Below are 4788 nucleotides of genomic sequence, written 5' to 3' on the forward strand. Positions count from 1 at the left end.
CGAGAAGAAGCAGGAAGTGACGTACTTGGCGGACTTGGTGGACTCGTTTGTTTCTATTAGTTTTAACTATGGGAAGGTAACTCGTTGTTCCTTCATGTTAACCAAAATGCCGGCTCGTTGCATTGCTGGACATTGCTTGAACACTCGGGAGGATGGATTTACCCTTCACAAGTTTGCAAGAAACCCGGTTCGTCGTGAAAAATGGATTGCATGTGTGCAGAGGACGAGAACTTAGTAGGTTCCAAATGACAGGTAGGTGTGTCTACAGCTAGGAAAAAAAAAAAATTGTTTGGGTCGGACCATGTAATCGGTCTCTCATAACATAACAAAAGATCCGCGTACGTATGACAGGCGTGCTCAATATGTCGATGTGAGAGTCGGATGGTGTCGGACAATGCCCCACGCAGCCACATACGAGTAAAGCCCCCCGGCTCGACGGTGTTGTTCATAGAACGACGCCCTAAAGCAGCCCGGTTTGGCTCCGTAATAAGCCACCTCGGCGCTAAAAATGAGCCACACCGGCCAAGGCACGGCGTCCGCTTGTCACGGCTTTGCCGAAGGCTGCGTGTCGGGCTCGCAGACGGCAGCGGCTCTGAAGAACACTGCCGTCAATGCCGCACTCAGCCGCATGCGACGACAACGCCGTAAAGCGCCCCTGCTCGACGGTGTTGTTCATCGCGGACGGCGGCTATCAACAACTCCCTAAAGCAGCCCACCTCGGGCCCGTGATAAGCCACCTCGGCGCCGAAAATGAGCCACACCAGCTGAGGTGCCGCATCCGCTGGTCTCTGCTTCGGAGAAGGCTGCGCATCAGGATCGTGGACTGCAGCGGCTCTGAAGAACACTGCGGACAATGCCGCACTCAGCCACGTGCGACGACAACGCCGTAAACGCCCCGGCTTGACGATGTTCATCGCGGGCGGTGGCGGCTATGAACAACACCCTAAAGCAGCCCAGCTTGGCTCCGTGATAACCCACCGCGGCGCCAAAAATGGGCCACACTGGCTGGCTGCATTGAGCCGCGATGGCTCATCTCCGCCTCGGAAGTGGATCAGACGGGGAGGCGGTTTGGGCGTGATCGCATATCATCTGAATATGGCTTGAAACAGTAGGGTAATATTACCACCGTAACTTAACACGGTTAAGTTGTTTCTTCGAAAAGAGCTTCCATGTAAGAAGGGGCATGTTTGTCTCCCATAGTAGGGTCCACCGCATATTTTCATTGGCACATGTCTGGGTGACGTACGGATAGGGGATGCAGCTTATATGATCACCACTTGGATGTCGTAGAATGACACTTCTGCAACTTTGCGCATGGATGACGCGCTCTCCGCTCATATTTATTTTTTCGTTTCGACATTGAAGTGAATAATGTTCTATGTATTTTCATTCAAATATTTTAGAATGTTTATCAGGATGACACTTGACCTTTAATTGGACACTCTAAAATTGCCCCAAAGTGTGATTGTGAGTGCGGCTGTTTGTCTCTATGTTCCCTGCAATTGACTGGCAACCAGTTCAGGGTGTACCCTGCCTCCTGCCTGTTGATAGCTTGGATAGGCCCCAGCACGCGACCCTTGTGAGGATAAGTGGCTAAGAAAATGGATGGATGAATGAGTGTAACAAGTGCACTGAAAATGGACAAATTAAGCAGGCAATCGCTGCATACAGCGGCATACCTGTAGCTGCCCCAGCCCTTTGTAATTTGGAGCCAATCATAGGTGACGTTGCTAGGGAGGAAAATCTTTGTGTTTTATTCCCATCACAAATGTAGCAGCATTGCATATTGCATATTGGTAAAGGAAACAGGGGCGATGAAGAAGTGATGGGAATTTACGTTCATCCAGGAAAGGAACTTTGAGGGACAGATGGTGGTGGACTTTGCAAAAAGGATGGAAATTGCTGTAGTGAACACTTATTTCCAGAACAGGGAGGAACATATAGTGACCTATAAGAGCGGCGGTAGGACCACGCAGGGAGATTATATTTTGTGCAGACGATGTAATCTGAAGGAGGTTACTGACTGTGAGGTCGTGGTATGGGAAAGTGTAGCTCGACAGCATTGGATGGTAGTGTGTAGGATGACTTTGGTGGTGGGTAGGAAGATTAAGAAGACAAAGGTAGAGCAGAGAACCATGTGGTGGAAGCTGAGAAAGGAAGAATGTTGTGCGGCCTTTCAGAAAGAGGTAAGACAGGCTCTCGATGGACAGCAGAAGCTCTCGGAAGACTGGACAACGACAGCCAAGGTAATCAGAGAGACAGGCAGGAGAGTACTTGGTGTGTCTTTTGGTAGGAAAGGGGAGAAGGAGACTTGGTGGTGGAACCCCAAAATACAAGGAGTCATACAAGGAAAGAGATTAGCAAAGAAGAAGTGGGATACTGAGAGGACTGAGGAGAGGCCAAAGGAGTACATCGAGATGCGACGTAGGGCAAAGGTAGAGGTGGCAAAGGCTAAACAAGAGGCATACGAAGACATGTACACCAGGTTGGACACGAAAGAAGGAGAAAAGGATCTCTTCAGGTTGGCCAGACAGAGGGATAGAGATGGGAAGGATGTGCAGCAGGTAAGGGTGATTAAGGATAGAGATGGAAATGTGTTGACTGGTGCCGGTAGTGTGCTAAATAGATGGAAAGAATACTTTGAGAAGTTGATGAATGAAGAAAATGAGAGAGAAGGAAGAGTTGAAGAGGCAAGTGTGAAGGACCAGGAAGTGGCAATGATTAGTAAGGGGGAAGTCAGAAAGGCACTACAAAGGATAAAAAATGGAAAGGCAGTTGGTCCTGATGACATACCGGGAGAGGTATGGAAGCATATTGGAGAGATGGCTGTGGAGTTTTTGACCAACTTATTCAACAGAATACTAGCGGGCGAAAAGATGCCTGAAGAATGGAGGGAAAGTGTTCTAGTTCCCATTTTTAAGAACAAAGGGGATGTTCAGAGCTGTGGGAACTGTAGAGGAATAAAGTTGATGAGCCACACAATGAAGTTATGGGAAAGAGTAGTGGAGGCTAGACTCAGGACAGAAGTATCTCCGAGCAACAGTATGGTTTCATGCCTAGAATGAGTACCACAGATGCATTATTTGCCTTGAGGATGCTTGTGGAAAAGTACAGAGAAGGTCAGAAGGAGCTACATTGTGTCTTTGTGGATCTAGAGAAAACCTATGACAGAGTACCAAGAGAGGAACTGTGGTACTGCATGCGTAAGTCTGGTGTGGCAGAGAAGTATGTTAAAATAGTACAGGACATGTATGATGGCAGCAGAACAATGGTGAGGTGTGCCTTAGGTGTGAAAGGGAATTTAAGGTGGAGGTGGGACTGCACCAGGGATCAGCTCTGAGCCCCTTCCTGTTTGCAGTGGTAATGGATAGGCTGACAGATGAGGTTAGACTGGAATCCCCTTGGACCACGATGTTCGCAGATGATATTGTGATATGCAGTGAAAGCAGGGAGCATCCAGAGGAACAATTAGAAAGATGGAGACATGCACTGGAAAGGAGAGGAATGAAGATTAGCCGAAGTAAAACAGAATATATGTGCGTGAATGAGAAAAGTGGAGGGGGAAGAGTAAGGCTACGGGGAGAAGAGATAGCGAGGGTGGACGACTTCAAATACTTGGGGTCAACAATACAGAACAATGGTTAGTGTGGTAAGGAAGTGAAGCAGGTTGGAACAGCTGGCGGAAGGTGTCTGGTGTGTTATGTGACAGAAGAGTCTCTGCTAGGATGAAGGGCAAAGTTTACAAAACAGTGGTGAGGGCGGCCATGATGTACGGATTAGAGACGGTGGCACTGAAGAAACAACAGGAAGCAGAACTGGAGGTAGCAGAAATGAAGATGTTGAGGTTGTCGCTCGGAGAGAGCAGGTTGGATAGGATTAGAAATGAGCTCATTAGAGGGAAAGCCAAAGTTCGATGTTTTGCTGACAAGGTTCGAGAGAGCAGACCTCGATGGTTTGGACATGTTCAGAGGCGAGAGAGTGAGTATATTGGTGGAAGGGTGCTGAGGATGGAGCTGTCAGGCAAAAGGGTGAGAGGAAGACCAAAGAGAAGGTTGATGGATGTGGTGAGGGAAGACATGAGGGCAGTTGGGGTTAGAGAGGAAGATGCAGGAGATAGGCTAAGATTGCAAAAGATGACACGCTGTGGCGACCCATAACGGGACAAGCTGAAAGGAAAAGAAGAAGAAGAAGACAAATGTAGCAGCATTGATACCAGTATTTGTTTGTAACAACAAAATTTATAGGAGGAGTTTACCGGACGTTTACAAGGTTGTTGCGGGTGGTTCGCTATCTTGCTAGTCCAGATGAGTTGAATGCTCACACTTATTTTAAATAAATAAGTAACATGTCAGCATAGGGTGCCCAATCTGGAAGAAGCAGTAAATTTTGTTGCAACAGGCAGATAATCATATTTCAGCAGGTCTCTTTTAACTCCAACAGAATTCATAATAGAGACAGTGGCACAGTGCTCTCTGCCATGCTGGAAGAAGAGAATGCAGGGGGGAAGGAGACTTTCAAACACTAAAACATGCTCTCGCACAATTTTTTTACCTACACAATTTGAGAAATAGGTTGCATATGTAACCAATTTGGTTGCAGTCTCAATCCCTTGTTATACCGAGATGAAATCAAAGATTATGGTCTCAGAACAACCTCATATGAAGCCATTAATCTTACTATGTCTATTGATTGTAACAAAAGACAAGCTAAAAACCAACAATATGCTATATTATCAGTTGTCACCAGCTCTATGGTATGAGTTCACAATTAGGTTAAAATTTTCTTCAA

The sequence above is a fragment of the Syngnathoides biaculeatus genome, chromosome 18 (genome assembly GCF_019802595.1).
Source record: "Syngnathoides biaculeatus isolate LvHL_M chromosome 18, ASM1980259v1, whole genome shotgun sequence".
In the NCBI taxonomy this organism is placed as follows: domain Eukaryota; kingdom Metazoa; phylum Chordata; class Actinopteri; order Syngnathiformes; family Syngnathidae; genus Syngnathoides; species Syngnathoides biaculeatus.